We start from the raw sequence: 17,761 nt of genomic DNA on the forward strand, positions 1-17,761 counted from the left end.
TAGGAAGCATCACTATAAACATAACTAGTGGAGGTGATGGAATTCCAGTTGAGCTATTTCAAATCCTAAAAGATGATGCTGTGAAAGTGCTGCACTCAATATCCCAGCAAATTTGCAAAACTCAGCAGTGGTCATGGGACTGGAAAAGGTCAGTTTTCATTCCAATCCCAAAGAAAGACAATCCCAAAGAATGCTCAAACTACTGCACAACTACACCCATTTCGCACACTAGTAAAGTAATGCTCAAATTTCTCCAAGCCAGGCTTCAACAATATGTGAACCATGAAATTGCAGATGTTCAAACTGTATTTAGAAAAGGCAGAGGAACCAGAGATCAAATTGCCAACACTCACTGGATCATCAAAAAAGCAAGAGAGTGCCAGAGAAACATCTCTTTCTTCTTTATTGACTATGCCAAAGCCTTTGACTGTGTGGATAACCACAAACTGTGGAAATTTGTTAAAGAGATGGGAATACCAGACCACCTGAGATGTCTCTTGAGAAGTCTGTATGCAGGTCAGGAAGCAACAGTTAGAACTGGACATGGAACAACAGACTGGTTCCACATAGGGAAAGGATCATATCAAGGCTGTATGTTGTCACCCTGCTTATTTAAATTATATGCAGAGTGCATCATGAGAAACACTGGTCTGGATGAAGCACAAGCTGGAATCAAGATTGCAGGGAGAAATATCAGTAACCTCAGTTATGCAGATGATACCACCCTTATGGCAGAAAGCGAACAAGAACTAAAGAGAATCTTGATGAAAGTGGAAGAGGAGAGTGGGAAAGTTGGCTTAAGGCTCAACATTCAGAAAACAAAGATCATGGCATCTGGTTCTGTCACTTCATGGCAAATAGATGGAGAAACAGTGGAAAGAGTGGAAGGCTATGTTTTTGTGGGCTCCAAAATCACTGTAGATTGTGACTGCAGTCATGAAATTAAAAGACGCTTACTCCTTGGAAGAAAAGTTATGACCAACCTCGACAGCATATTAAAAAGCAGAGACATTACTTTGCCAACTAAGGTCCATCTAGTCAAGGCTGTGGTTTTTCCAGTAGTCATGTATGGATGTCAGAGTTGGGCTACAAAGAAAGCTGAGCGCCAAAGCATTGATGCTTTTGATTTGTAGGGTTGGTGAAGTCTCTTGAGAGTCCCTTAGGCTGTAAGGAGATCCAACCAGTCTATCCCAAAGAGAATCAGTCCTGAGTATTCATTGGAAGGAATGATGTTGAAGCTGAAACTTCAACACTTTGGCCACTGATGTGAAGAACGGGCTCATTTGAAAAGACCCTGATGCTAGGAAAGATTGAAGGCAGAAGAAGGGGACAACAGAGGATGAGATTGTTTTATGGCATCCCCAACTCAATGGAGATGAGTTTGAGTAAACTCTGGGTGTTGATGATGGACAAGGAGGCCTGGTGTGCTACAGTCTATGAGGTCACAAAGAGTCGGATACGACTGAGCGACTGAACTGAACTTAAATGAGATCAGAAAAGAAGTGAAGCTTTCACTGCTTGAAGATGACATGACAGTGTAAATAGAAAACCCTAAAGATAGTACCAGAAAATTAGTAGCTCTAATCAGTGAATTTAGCAAAGTTGCAGGATACAAAATCAATACACAGGAGTCACTTGGATTTCTATATACTAACAATGAAAAATCAGAAAGAGCAATTAAGAAATCAATCCCATTTACCACTGCAACAAAAGGAATTAAGTATCGAGGAATAAACTTACCTAAGGAGACAAAAGAACTGTACACAGAAAATTATAATAAGACACTAATGAAAGAAATCAAAGATGAAAAAAACAGATGGAGAGAGTCCATGTTCCTGGGTAGGAAAAATCAATATTGTGAAAATGACTATACTACCAAATGCAGAATCGATATTGTGAAAATGACTATACTACCAAATGCAATCTACAGATTTAATGCAATCCTTATCAAATTACCAATGGTATTTTTCACAGAAGTAAAACAAAAAATTTCACAATTCATATAGAAACACAAAATACCGCAGATAGCCAAAGCAGTCTTGAGAAAAAAGAATGGAGCTTGAGGAATCAACCTTCCTGACTTCAGGTTATACTAGAAAGCTACAATCATCAGGAGAGCATGGTACTGGCAAAAAACAGAAATATAGTCCAATGTAACAAGATAGAAAGCCCAGAAATGAACCCATGCACTATGGGTAGCTTATTTTTAACAAAGGAGGCAAGAATATACAACGGGGCAAAGACAGCCTCTTCAATAAATGATGCTGGGAAAACTGGACAGCTACATATAAAAGAATGAAATGAGAACACTTCCTAACACCATACACAAAGATAAACTCAAAATGGAATAAAGACCAAAATGTAAGACCAAAAACTATAAAACTCTTAGAGGAAAACATGGGCAGAACACTCGATGACATAAATCAAAGCAAGATTCCCTATGACCCACCTCCTAGAGAAATAAAAACAAAAATAAACAAGCAGGACCTGATTCAACTTAAAAGCTTTTGCACAGCAAAAGAAACTATAAACAAGGTGAAAAGACAACCCTCAGAATGTGAGGAAAATAATAGCAAGTGAAACAACTGACAAAGGATTAATTTCCAAAATATGCAAGCAGCTTGAAGAGATGGTGGAAGAATAGGACAGGGAGACCATAAAAGAGCACCTGCAGATAAAAGATTTCATTAGCAGCTCTGCTTATAAATTCTAACCCCTGCAAGTGTCTCCTCCTCAAGCTCTCTTTTTCCCTCCTAAGTGACCAGGTCATAGGAAGAGAACCAGTTGAATGTCACATTTTAATTTTCTAAGAAAGTTCCTCATTGCTGCGCTTATTAACATTACAACCACTTTTAAGTCAATGTATTTAGAAATAAAGCTTGATATGTCATAGTGTTTTCTCTTTATTAGGGCTTGACTTCAGACTTTAGAAAAACTAATTGGGGGGATTGCCCAGAAGACATTCACAAAGTTTGTGGACTTGTAAAAATGTGTGCAAATTTCATGCTACTATCCAATCATACACACACTTGCATGTGTGTATGTGTGGAGATAATTCTTTCTTCTTCTTTTTCTGACTGCATGACTTACAGTCAGCTTAAGTTTTAACAGTCTTAGTTCCCTGACCAGGGGTCAAACCTGGGCACTTGGCAGTGAAAGCATGGTGTCCTGGTTAGGACTTCAGGGAGTTACCTGAAGATAATTTTGACTAAGTAGTCATTGTGGAACTTTATAAGTTAGATCCAATTTAAACATAAAATAGATGAGATTTATTAATGACATATCTATGTATCTATATCTATAGATATTATATCTATAGATATTATATATATATACATATATATATATACACACTTATATATCTGATAACTATTTGCTCATTGTTTTCATAGACATTATTTACTTTAGCCTTCACAACCACCCCACAGACCAGGTTTTATTATTCCCTGTTTTATGGATGAGGAAATAGGCTCAAAAAGGCAAAGTGCTTATTGAAGGTCACAGAGCTAATATATCAATAAATGTGGGACATGACATATGTTTTTGATTCCACGTTCAATGTTTGTTCTCCTCCCTCACAGCTGTATTCAGAGCAGAGAGGATGAGGAAGTTATGTTTCAGTGGTTGGTGGTAAAGTAGGTGCTTCAGGAATAACCTGTCTGAAGATTTGGAGTTTGTCTAGAGAGGGGACTATGTGGGGAGAGTTGGTGAAAATCACGTGTAGACCATCATTTGTTCACCAGGTCACGCAGCTTCCCTGGGCCTCACCTGGGATTGATCAACAGCCACGTGGAGAGCTGTAATTTAAGAGGTATCTCACTGGGTTAGATTCTACACAAAGATCCTGTCTAATCTTCTCAACAACCTGGTAGTCTTAATAATACATAGAACAGATCATGGAGGCTCAGAGAGGGCAAGTAATTTAAGGCCTCTGGGAGGTGGAAAAATCTGGGTTCAAACTCAGGCCCATCTGAGTCCAAAGCATGGGTCCTCTGTTCCACCACCCAGATACCTCTAGTAGCCACCTTTGTGGAAAACCCTAGTTCTGTGTCAGGCTGAAAGTGGTGTTAACTCAGCAAAGGTAGCTGGGAAGTGGGAGGGCAGAATGCTTTCTTTACCCTGTCCACATCTCCCTACTTTCTTTCTTTTTTCCTTTCTTTCTTCTTCCTTCCTTCCTTTCTTTCCCTCTTCTTTTCATTTTTTTTCCAGCCGTGCTGCATGGCTTCTGAGATCTTGGTTCCTTGAGTAGGGATGGAACCTGTGCCCCCTTTGCTGGGAGCTCGGAGTCCTAACCACTGTACCACCTGTGAAGTCCCTCCCTCTTTTCTTATTATGGGAGACAATATTTTTTTCTGACCGTTTTTTGGTCTTGGGACCCCTTTACACCTTTTAAATTATTGAGGGTCTTAAAGAGCTTTTCTTTCCCTGTGGGTCATGCCTGTGGATACTTACTATTTTAAAGCTGAAAAGAGCAAAGTTTTAAAAAATTTATTACTTCATTTGATAAACTGATTATATGTTAATAGAAATATGTTTTATGAATAATAATTGTTTTACAAAACAAAACAAAGTTTAGTGAAAAGAATGGCCTTGTTTATCTTTTTGTTAATTTCCTTGATGTTTGGCTAAGTAGAAGTTGCTGGAACCTCTTCTCTGTTCCTGCATTCTGTCTGCTGCAGTGTCATGTGGCTGTAGCCTCTGGAAAACACCAGTGTATCATCTTGAGAAAATGACAACAAAAAAGACAGATAGCATTTTGGCATTATTAAGAGAATAGTTTTCACCTTATGAAAACCCTGCAAAGGTCTTGCGGATACCCAGAGGTCTCCAAGCCACGCTTTGAGAACTTCTGCTTTATACAACCACCTCAGTATTCACTAGGGCTGGTGGAAAAACCCAACAGTTGAAACATTCCAGGTGACTGGAATGAAACATTCCAGGTCGCTGAATCCAACCACGCATCTGATAAGGTGAAATTCTGTGAAGTCCCCTCATTTAGATCCTAGAACAGGAAATGGCACTCCACTCCAGTATTCTTGCCTGGAGAGTCCCCTTGGACAAAGGTGCCTTGTGGGCTGCAGTCCACAGGGTCACAAAGAGTCAGACACGACTGAGTGCCTCTCTCTCACACACACACTCACACACACACATGGACTGTTTAATTTCAACCTGGATTTAAATGGATAGAAAAGTCTTTATTATGTTGAGAATAAATTGCACTCTGTAGTTTCCATCTTCAGGCTTAATTCTGTTTAGAATGAATCCAATTTCTGCTCTGTATATTCCAGATAAATGAAAAAAGCCTTGTCCCTTGCTGTCATTTTCTTCAGAAGACCTTCTTTATGTTTAAGGACTTAGGAGACCTTCCTGCTCTGAGTGTTCTCTAGCCCCACATCTCTGTATTCTCATCCAGATCTTCAAATGTCAATTTGAACTCATACAATGTTGCCAGAATGCGCTCAGGCAGAATTTCTCATGGCTTACTCTGTCCTTGGCTTAGATCAAGGCTACAAACGCTTCACATTCACAGACGGGAAAAAACATATTGTCAAGGGTCTCTGTCTTCTGGTTGGGCATGATCTCTGACACGCCATTTACTTTCCCATACCTTCTGCCATTCTGGTCCAGGCTCTGCTGTCTCCAAGGTTTCATCTCATTTGTCCTTTCTCTTTCACCCCTACAGAAAGGCAGTGCTCTAGGTGTAGTGCTTTGAAGTTTGCAAACAATTTTATAAACATCATCTCATTTAACTAGTGTGGAAACTCTGCACAGACCATTGTTGTTGTTCAGTCGCTAAGTTGTATCCAACTCCTTGCCATCCTGTGGCCTGCAGCATGCCAGACTTCCCTGTCCTTCACCATCTCCCAGAGTTTGAGCAAAACTCATGTCTATTGAGTCAGTGATGCTATCTAACCATCTTATCCTCTGCTGCCTGCTTCTCCTTTTACCTTCGGGCTTTCCCAACATCAGGGTCTTCTCTAATGAGTCGGCTCTACATTTCAGGTGGCCAAATTATTAGAATCCGACTCCAGCATCAGTCCTTCTAATGAATATTCAGTATTGATTTCTTTTAGGATTGACTGGTTTGATCTCCTTGCAGTCCAAGGGACTCTCAAGAGTCTTCTCCAACACCACAGTTCAAAAGCATCAGTTCTTCGGCAGTCAGCCTTCTTTATGGTCCAACTCTCACATTCGTACAAGACTACTGGAAACACCATAGCTTTGACTAGATGGACCTTTGTTGGCAAAGTGGTGTCTCTGCTTTTTAATACACCATTCTATGCACAGAATGCATAGATGTGAGTAGTATAAGGAAAACACAGAAGTTTCCATTAACCTGATTTTATGGATTACCATGTTAATACTTCATTCCTGGGATTCTGTAACCTGCTTTGCTGGCTACCCAGCTTTCAGGGTCTCCCTATTATAAAGCACTCTACATACTGATGCTGCAATCATCTTTATTCTCTGCTGATCTCAACATGCCACCATCTAGAGTCCATTTGTAGCCTCCAACACTCTTGGGGTAATGTATTTTCCTGAGATCTTTGAGACTCTGCATCTGCTAAGACCTCTGACTGACTTTCCTCAACCTAGGATGACAGTGTTTGGCTAATCAGAGTTTTGTTCATTCATTGGTTCATCCACCCAGCATTCATTCATGTGTGTATTTTGTAACATACCATCTCTGATGTGCTAGGCACTACAATGGACAGTAGAGGGGAATACAAAAAATAAGTCATCTCTGCCCTCCAAGGTTTTATAAAACCTTATCTAGGTCTTATATGCACAAGTGGCTCTAATGGTAAAGCCCCTGTATGCCAGTTCAGGAGATGTAAGAGGCATGGGTTCAGTCCCTGGGCTGGGACGATCCCCTGGAGAAGGGCATGGCAACACACTCCAGTATCCTTGTCTAGAGAATCACATGGACAGAGGAGACTGGTGGGCTACAGTCCATGGGGGTCACAAAGAGTTGGATACAACTGAAGCGAGTTAGCACTCACACACACATGCAATTCAAATACAAAACTCCCTGTGATAAGAGAGGTGGTGAAAGTAGATTCACAGTTGTTTGTAAACTCTGAGGTTTACCTGAGGAAGAATTAATCCCAATGGGCAGAGCATGCAAGACCTCCAGGAGAGATAATGTTGAGTCTGTGCAAGGACAAGTAGATTTACGTAAGCAGAACGGGTAGATGGGACAAGACTGGCTCAGCTTCCTTGCTGTGTTGTTCAACTTAAGTCTCCTATTGCCTTCTCCTTATGTCTTCTTGGGCATCTGAACACAAAGATTATTTTTTTTTCTTAACCAGTATCCTAAATACCCAAGGGCCTGGTAAACATGCACAACTGACCTAAAAAAGGAAATTTCCAGCATGATAACTGTCAACGGCATATGAAAAGGCATGGACAGAAAGATTTTGTTTCAAGATTATGAGTGTAAGGAGTAGAAGACAAACTTACAAGGAAGGGAACCAACCCTTATCAGCTGGTCTCTGGTTGGAGTCACCAATGCAAATAGTTTAAGAAAAAATGTGTCATCCCTGAGGGGAATGTTTGCATGATGCATAGCACGTGATATACTACACAAATAATAGCACAGCACCACACAGGTTTGTCATGAACCTTCTGATGGCAGATAGTCCTATTTGTGATTTTTGAAAACTAAAATAAAATGAGTAAGGCTTAACAATTTTAGGTTTGAAGCATATTTCATTATTTTGTGACTTTGATCTCAAGTGCATATTCATTCCATAAGAAAAGATAAAAATTGTAGCAAGCACACGCTTCTGTGTGGCATTCTCAGCAGAGGCAGGGTGGGCAGTGCTGGGTTTCAAGTGCAAGCTCTGCCTCTGATCTTCCACTTCAGCCTTAGTCCTGAGGAAGGTCCCATTCAATGCATCTTGATCATTATATATTAAAGCATTAGCAGGCTTGAATAGAGAGGCAAAACTGTATTTAGATTTTGTATTTCGAATAGCTGGTAAAGAAATGCAAAACATTTTAAATGGAGGAAAAATTAAAGCAAGGGATGTTGGGAGGGGATGGACACCAAGGAGGACTCATCAAAGTCCTGGTAGCTGTGGGGTTAGGAGACTCTATGGAGTATAACACGCATAGTGTACATTTATGAGGAGATAAGTAGGTACACAGGGAGGGGGAAAATACAAGGGAAAGCCCAGCTGATAGATACTTTCCTTGGCATTCTGGATAATCACATGGACCACAAAAATGAAAGGAGGAAAAGCAAAGTAAGTCCTTGCTTCAAATTCTATACAGCAAGGACTGGAAAGTCACATGCTGTGTGTGATCCAAGGGCCCAGTGTAGCAAGGGGTGGACTGTCTTTGCTCCTCTCTGTCCTCTGAGCACTCCAGCCCAGTTTCATCCTTTACAATCAGATATTTGGACCCCACTATCACCATCACTCCTCTCCTTTCTCTTGGGCTCCAGCCCATCCTTTGTTCTTGCTGGTCAGATTTCACTGGGTGGCATGGAGGTGGGGAGCTCCTAGTTTAGTGAGTTGAACTGTTGTGTAAACAAAACTCTCAAATCAGCTCCCTATCTCCTAACTTTTCTAAATTCAGAGCCATTGTTTAAAACAATTTTTGAATAAGTAGTGTGTATTCATGATTAAAAATAATACAAAAAAAGTTATATTTGAAAAAAATTCTCCCTTCTTTCCTTTCCTCATGTAGCCAATTCTGACCACTTGCAAGAAACTTCATGTTTCTTCACATACATGCAAATAGAAATATAAAATTCCTTTTTTACCATTTTAATTCATAAAGGAGTATAATCTTCAGTTTTCTGAACCATGTGTTTTGGTCATTTATTAGTATGTAATGTGCATGCATGCTACGTCACTTGTCGTGTCCAACTCTTTGCAATCCTATAGACTATAGCCTGTCAGGCTTCTCTGTCCATGGGATTCTCTAGGTAAGAATACTGGAATGGGTTGCTATGCCCTCCTCCAGGGGATCTTCCTGAACCAGAGATCAAATCTGCATCTGTATGTAACAAATATCTCTAAACTTAGTGGCTGAAAACAATTTGTTGCTAACACTCATAGTTTGGTAGGTTGATTGGGCTCAGCTGTGTAGTTCTTGCTTTGGCTTCTCACTGTGGTTATGGTCAGACGTGGGGTAGCACAGGGGTCACGGGAAGGCTTGACTGGGTTGGAGGTTCCAAATGGCTTCCAAATGGCTGGCAGTTATGCTGATTGTTGGATTGGAGCTCAGTGGCCAGAGTACCTCTGTATAGACTGGGCTTCTCACAAGAAGCTGGTCTCTGAGTGGGAGCACCCCAAGAGAGCAGGAAGTGAAAGTTACCAGGTCAGTGAATGGCAACTTACAGAACTGGCACTGTTAGGTCTGCTGGATTCTGTTGGCCAAAGTGGTCTCAGGGCTAGCCCAGGTTCAAGGAGATGGAGAAAGAAACCCTGTTCTCTTCATGGGAGGGTAGCAAGATTGTATTGCAGAAGATCTTGAGGTTAGGAGGTACTGTGTTGGTCATCTTGGTAAAATACAACCTGTATCACCATCTGAAGTACCTTTCTACTCCTTCTAACACATTTCCAAGGCCAGAGGAGCTTGCTTTTATAATGTCTAATATCTGACCCCTCCCTGTTTCCTCTGATCCCACACATTCAAACTCATATCCTTTTGTAGTTAGGTAAATGCCAGAGTTACCTTCCTGGTATCCCACTTTCCTTGACTGCAAATAGTCAATGAAGCTTTCTTAACATCGGTGTTTACATAATCTTTAGCTTTAATGATGTCATTCTCCTAAGTCAAAATCAGATCTGATATCCCCAGTGGTTTTGTGTGACCTGTGCAAAGTTAGCATATATAGAATATGCTTTATTTTTATTTCAACATTGCAAATTCAAGAGATCCAGATGGAACTCCTTTTGAATAACTAGGTCCTCATAGGTAGAAAAATTGGATTCTTTTACTAATATGTTCTAGATACTGAACAAAAGGGAAAAGACTTTCAGGATCTTCTTGGATTTAATGGACAATAGGGAAAATGGATAAATAACATAGATAGACTAAAGGATGGTAACACTGGATGGCTAGAAAGCAGACAGGGCAGGGGGCAGATGGGAAGGGCTACAATTTCAAATCCATGGTCATGGATAATCTCACTGAAATGGAGACATTTCACTTAAAAAACTTAAGGAAGGGTAACAGGGAATTCTAGAACTTTGCTTTCCAGTAGAGTACCCTACAACCATATGTGGCTATCTTAATTTGTATTAATTAAACTTTAAAATTCACTTAGTCAGGCACAGTAGCCACATTTCCAGTGCTCAAAAGTCACCTATGACTGGTGGCTACAAAGCAGATTTAGAACATTTCCACCATTACAGAGAGTTCTCCAGGTCCAGTTCAGCCGCTCAGTCATGTCCGACTCTTTGTGACCCCATGAACCGCAGCACACCAGGCCTCCCTGTCCATCACCAAATCCCGGAGTTTATTCAAATTCATGTCCATCGAGTCGGTGATGCCATCCAGCCATCTCATCCTCTGTAGTCCCCTTCTCTTCCTGCCCCCAATCCCTCCCAGCATCAGGGTCTTCTCCAACGAGTCAACAGTTCGCATGAGGTGGCCAAAGTACTGGAGTTTCAGCTTCAGCATCAGTCCTTCCAATGAACACCCAAGACTGATCTTTAGGATGGACTGGTTGGATCTCCTTGCAGTCCAAGGGAGTCTCAAGAGTCTTCTCCAATACCACAGTTCAAAAGCATCAATTTTTTGGTGCTCAGCTTTCTTCACAGTTCAACTCTCACATCCATACATGACCACTGGGAAAACCATAGCCTTGACTAGACGGACCTTTGTTTGCAAAGCAATGTCTCTACTTTTTAATATGCTATCTAGGTTGGTCATAAACTTCCTTCCAAGGAGTAAATGTCTTTCAATTTCCTGGCTGCAATCACCATCTGCAGTGATTTTGGAGCCCCCCAAAATAAAGTCTGACACTGCTTCCACTGTTTCCCCATCGATTTCCCATGAAGTGATGGGACCAGATGCCATAATCTTAGTTTTCTGAATGTTGAGATTTAAGCCAACTTTTTCACTCTCCTCTTTCACTTTCATCGAGAGGCTTTTTAGTTCCTCTTCACTTTCTGCCATTAGGGTAGTGTCATCTGTGTATCTGAGATTACTGATATTTCTCCCAGAAATCTTGATTCCAGCTTGTGCTTCTTCCAGCCCAGCGTTTCTCATGATGTACTCTGCATAGAAGTTAAATAAGCACGGTGACAATATACAGCCCTGACATACTCCTTTTCCTATTTGCAACCAGGCTGTTGTTCCATGTCCAGTTCTAACTGTTGCTTCCTGACCTGCATACAGGTTTCTCAAGAGGCAGGTCAGGGGGCCTGGTATTCCCATCTCTTTCAGAATTTTCCACAGTTTATTGTGATCCACACAGTCAAAGGCTTTGGCATAGTCAATAAAGCAGAAATAGATGTTTTTCTGGCACTCTCTTGCTTTTTTGATGATCCAGTGGATGTTGGCAATTTGATCTCTGGTTCCTCTGCCTTTTCTAAAACCAGCTTGAACATCTGGAAGTTCACGGTTCACATATTGCTGAAGTCTGGCTTGGAGAATTTTGAGCATTACTTTACTAGTGTGTGAGGTGAGTGCAATTGTGCGGTAGTTTGAGCATTCTTTGGGATTGTCTTTCTTTGGGATTGGAATGAAAACTGACCTTTTCCACTACTGTGGCCACTGCTGAGTTTTGCAAATTTGATGGCATATTGAGTGCAGCACTTTCAAAGCATCATCTTTTAGGAGTTGAAATAGCTCAACTGGAATTCCATCACTTCCACTATCTTGGTTCGTAGTGATGCTTTCTAAGGCCCACCTGACTTTGCATTCCAGGATGTCTGTTTCTGGGTGAGTGATCACACCATCGTGATTATCTGGGTTGAGAAGATCTTTTTTGTACAGTTCTTCTGTGTATTCTCGCCACCTCTTCTTAATATCTTCTGCTTCTGTTAGGTGCCTACAATTTCTGTCCTTTATTGTGCCCATCTTAGCATGAAATATTCCCTTGGTATCTCTAATTTTCTTGAAGAGATCTCTAGTCTTTCCCATTCTGTTGTATTCCTCTATTTCTTTGCAATAATTGCTGAGGAAGGCTTTCTTATCTCTCCTTGCTATTCTTTGGAACTCTGCATTCAACTGGGAATATCTTTCCTTTTCTCCTTGACTTTTTGCTTCTCTTCTTTTCACAGCTATTTGTAAGTCCTCCTCAGACAACCATTTTGCCCTTTTTCATTTCTGTTCCATGAGGATGGTCTTGATCTTTGTCTCCTGCACAACGTCACGAACCTCCATCCATAGTTCATTAGGCACTCTGTCTATCGGATCTAGTACCTTAAATTTATTTCTCACTTCCATTGTATAGTCATAAGGGATTTGATTTAGGTCATACCTGAATGGTCTAGTGGTTTTCCCTACTTTCTTAAACTTAAGTCTGAATCTGGCAATATGGAGGTCATGATCTGAGCCACCGTCAGCTTCTGGTCTTGTTTGTGCTGACTGTGTAGAGCTTCTCCATCTTTGGCTGCAAAGAATATAATCAATCTGATTTCGGTGTTGACCATCTGGTGATGTCCATGTGTAGAGTCTTCTCTTGTGTTATTGGAAGAGGGTGTTTGCTATGACCAGTGCATTGCCTTGGCAAAACTCTATTAGCCTTTGCCCTGCTTCATTCTGTGCTCCAAGGCCAAATTTGCCTGTTACTCCAGGTGTTTCTTGACTTCCTACTTTTGTATTCCAGTCTGCTATAATGAAAAGGACATCATTTTGGGGTGTTAGTTTTGAAAGGTCTTGTAGGTCTTCATAGAGCTGTTCAACTTCAGGTTCTTCAGTGTTACTGATTGGGGCATAGGCTTGGATTACTGTGACATTGAATGGTTTGCCTTGGAAACGAACATTTTTGAGATTCCATTTTGTCATTTTTGAGATTGCATCCAAGTACTGCATTTTGGACTCTCTTGTTGACCATGATGGCTACTCCATTTCTTCTAAGGGATTCCTGCCCCAGTAGTAGATATAATGGTCATCTGAGTTAAATTCACCCATTCCAGTCCATTTTAGTTTGCTGATTCCTTGAATGTCAACGTTCACTCTTGCCATCTCCTGTTTGGCCACTTCCAATTTGCCTTGATTCATGGACCTAACATTCCAGGTTCCTATGCAATATTGCTCTTTACAGCATCGGACCTTGCTTCTATCACCAGTAACATCCACAACTGGGCATTGTTTTTGCTTTGGCTCCATCCCTTCATTCTTTTTGGAGTTAGTTCTCCACTGATCTCCAGCAGCATATTGGGCACTTACTGACCTAGGGAGTTCCTCTTTCAGTATCCTCTCATTTTGCCTTTTCATACTGTTCATGGGGTTCTCAAGGCAAGAATACTGAAGTGGTTTGCCATTCCCTTTGCCAGTGGACCACATTCTGTCAGGCCTCTCCACCATGACCCATCCATCTTGGGTGGTCCCACAGGGCATGGCTTAGTTTCACTGAGTTAGCCAAGACTGAGGTCCGTGTGATCAGATTAGCTAGTTTTCTCTGATTATGGTTTCAGTGTGTCTTCCCTTTGATGCCCTCTCGCAACACTTACCGTCTTATTTGTGTTTCTCTTACCTTGGATGTGGGTTATCTCCTCGCGGCTGCTCCAGCAAAGCGCAGCCGCTGCTCCTTACCTTGGCTGAGGGGTGTCTCCTCATGGTTGCCCCTCCTGACCTTGAACGTGGAGTATCTCCTCTCAGCCCTCCTGCGCCCGCACAGCCGCCACTCCTTGGACGTGGTGTAGCTCCTCTCAGCCACCAGTATGCTGTCTAGGTTGGTCATAACGTTCCTTCCAAGGAGTAAGCATCTTTTAATTTCATGACTGTAATTCACCATCTGCAGTGATTTTGGAGCCCCCAAAAGTAAAGTCAACCACTGTTTCACCATCTATTTGCCGTGAAGTGATAGGACTGGATGCCATGATCTTAGTTTTCTGAACGTTGAGCTTTAAGCCAACTTTTCCACTCCCCTCTTTCACCTTCATCAAGAGGCTCTTTAGTTCTTCACTTTCTGCCATAAGGGTGGTGTCATCTGCGTATCTGAGGTTATTGATATTTCTCCCGGGAATCTTGATTCCAACCTGTGTTTCCTGCAGCCCAGCATTTCTCATTATGTACTCTGCATATTAGTTAAATAAGCAGGGTGACAATATACAGCCCTGACACACTCCTTTTCCTATTTGCAACCAGGCTGTTGTTCCATGTCCAGTTCTAACTGTTGCTTCCTGACCTGCATACAGGTTTCTCAAGAGGCAGGTCAGGGGGCCTGGCATTCCATCTCTTTCAGAATTTTCCACAGTTTATTGTGATCCACACAGTCAAAGGCTTTGGCATAGTCAATAAAGCAGAAATAGATGTTTTTCTGGCACTCTCTTGCTTTTTCAATGATCCAGTGGATGTTGGCAATTTGATCTCTGGTTCCTCTGCCTTTTCTAAAACCAGCTTGAACATCTGGAAGTTCACGGTTCACGTAGGCTGAAGCCTGGCTTGGAGAATTTTAAGCATTACTTTACTAGCATGTGAGATGGGCTCAATAAAGGACAGAAATGGTAGAGACCTAACAGAAGCAGAAGATATTAAAAAGAGGTGGCAAGAATACACAGAAGAACTCTACAAAAAAAGATCTGCACAACCCAGATAATCATGATGTTGTGATCACTCACCTAGAGCCAGATATCCTGGAATGTGAAGTCAAATGGGCCTTAGGAAGCATCACTATGAACAAAGCTAGTGGAGGTGATGGAATTCCAGTTGAGCTATTTCAACTCCTAAAAGATGATGCTGTGAAAGTGCTGCACTCAATATCCCAGCAAATTTGGAAAACTCAGCAATGGCCAAAGGACTGGAAAAGCTCAGTTTTCATTCCAATCCCAAGGAAAGGCAGTGCCAAAGAATGCTCAGAGAGTTCTACTGGACAGCATTTCAGAGGTGGGATATTCCATGGAGAGGGGACATCAATTTTATCCTATTTGAAGTGTGACCCAGATAGTCAATGAATTCTTGCCATTTAACATGGATCACTTTCAAGTTACCCAAATCTGGAGAAGGCTATTTTAGATAGACTTAATGTTTCATCGTATCAAGTTCTTGATATGTTCTTGCTGACACATTTGCAACAGATATAAGGTCTTATTTGATCTCTAATAAACTTAGGTACAACAGTTGTGTTACATTTAGAAAACCAACAAACTTAACCTAGTTTCAATACCAGATATCAATTCAGTACTGAATATTGCCCAGATCAACAGGTTTGACATTCATTTTGGTCAGTTTTCTAAATATTAAAAAGTATTTAATTTGTAAGTGCTGATAGTTTTGAACTAGTTAAGTCGTGCTTATTTGCAAGTTATCTCAGAAGGATTATTACCCAAAATGGTCCCATTCTGGAGAATGAACCTCAAGGTGCTGCATTCAGGAAACAAATTTGACTTCCCCATAGCCAGCACACTTACACGCAAGATAACTACAAACACACACACAAAGAATAATTCCTGCAAGGCAAAAACAAAAAGATGAAGTTCAACAATTTCTTCAACTTTTTCAAACAAAGATTCCTCTTATTAAAAACAAACAATGTGAAAATGGAAAGACAGGGAATAATGACCACACGAGTCATGGCAATTCTCCCCACAAACACAAAGCCAAAAATAACAGTGGGAGAAAGTTAAATTTACTTAGTTAACTTCATGCTTTCTCCAGGAAATATTTTTATTTTCTCAGTGTCAGAATTCTGAAAAAAGTATTTCATCAAGCCAACTTTTTTCCAACTGCATATGCAGAAAAAAACAGTTTTGAAATTTCAGACATTTCATCTTAACCAATTTTTTCCCTCACCATAGTTTATAGAAGATAGTGGCCATGGAGTGCTAAAGAAAATCACCTTTCTCATACCCTAGGGTGACTATAGGATGGAACAGAGCTCTGATTATCACAGAAGGTGTTATCAAGTACTGAACAAACAAATGTAATGCACAACAAGCTTGAGTGACTTACCCTAGGTGATAGCAAATGTGGACCATAGTTCTGGACGTGTCTCTGCTCCAAACAGCCTCCTGCGTTGGGAGGTGGAGAGCAGCTGGCTCCTGTCATGGAGAGTCCCTCCTAGTTATGCAGAGCAAAATAAACTTAGGCAGCTCTGGTAGAAACTTGGGAAGCAGCTGCCTCTGGTCAAGGTCAGTCTGCCATGGGCACAGATTTACTGCTGTGGTTGCCACAAATTGAGAAAGAAGGGGAGAGCCTCAGGAACCAGGCTCCATGATTTCAGACGACACTGCAAAGCTACAGTCATGAAACAGGTATGGTATTGGCATGACAACAGACACACAGACAAGTGGAACAGAAGAGGGAGCCTAGAAATAGAGCCCAGTGTTTATGGTCAATTCATCTATGTCACAGGAGGCAAAGGTACATGACAGGGAAAAGATCAGTGCAGGGAAGAGTACCTCCCCCATCTCTTACCATTGGTAGAATTTGGCCTTTCCTTTTTCAGTTGGCCTTTACTCTTCCCCTTGTGCATTATATCTGGGCAAACTGGGAGGAAAGCCTGGGTGCTCCTTCCTTTGACACCACAGGGAGATCAGAACCATGCATGTGGGGGACCACATGTGAGAACTCTCACTTTGGCCCCACCTCTTCTCCATTGTAAAATCCCGGGCCACTCTCTGTTCCTTGCTCTCAAAAGTCACATCACAACTGGTTGAGACCCTTGTCCTGCTCTTTTCAGAACCCTTGGTTCTGAAAGTAATGAACCATTTCTTGAATTCTTGATATGGGTGGAGTGTGCGTGTGTGAGGGTGTCATTGGTCTCCACATCCAAACCAAATTTGAGGTGGACTTTCATTGTCTTTACATTGGTGGAAGTTATGTGCAAGTCTATAGAAATGCACACCACTCCCACCCCACCCGCTCCAACAGACACATACAATCAAGTCAATTACAAACAATATCACAGGAGACATGGCAGGGATAGGAATGGTGGTCCCTATCATATCTTCATTTGCTTTGCTAGTCTGGTGACTGCAGAAAGTGGATGAATTCTGTAGAATGGCTGTATACTCCAGGTTTCACCAAGTAGTAATTCCAGTTGTGGATGCTGTGTGCTGGATGTGGTATAATTGCTCAAGCAGACTAATAAGCCCTTAGGTCCATGTTATGTGGCCATTGATTCAATGAGTACATTCCTTTCTATTCCAACCAATCAGAGAAAGAGGATGAGAAGTAGGTCACAATCATATGGACAGACATCTTTACAGTTTACTCCACTGCTATGTTAACTCTCCTGCCCTACATCTTACCCGTCCTCATAACATAGTACAAGATGGGAATCATCTAGACAGCCCATAGAACATCACTCAGATCAGTTAAACTGACATGATCTTATCGACTTGACAAGATAAGAGATAAGCACATGTGTCTGTAAGACACATGTGCTCAAGATCATGGGAAGTAAACCCAATGAAAATCCAGGGAGCTGACAATTCAGTGAAGCTTTTAGGAGTTCAGAAGCATGCCAGGATGCCCCCTCCATCATGCAAGACAAATCATTGCATCTTGAATCCTCCACCCCAAAGAAGACAGCAGGATTATTGTTGCAGTCCATATATCAGGTGATGCAGAATGCCCAGAGCTGGCAGAAACCTGCAGCACGTCCAGGCTGCAGTGAAAGCAGTTG

The sequence above is a fragment of the Cervus canadensis genome, chromosome X (genome assembly GCF_019320065.1).
Source record: "Cervus canadensis isolate Bull #8, Minnesota chromosome X, ASM1932006v1, whole genome shotgun sequence".
NCBI classification, from domain to species: Eukaryota; Metazoa; Chordata; class Mammalia; order Artiodactyla; family Cervidae; genus Cervus; species Cervus canadensis.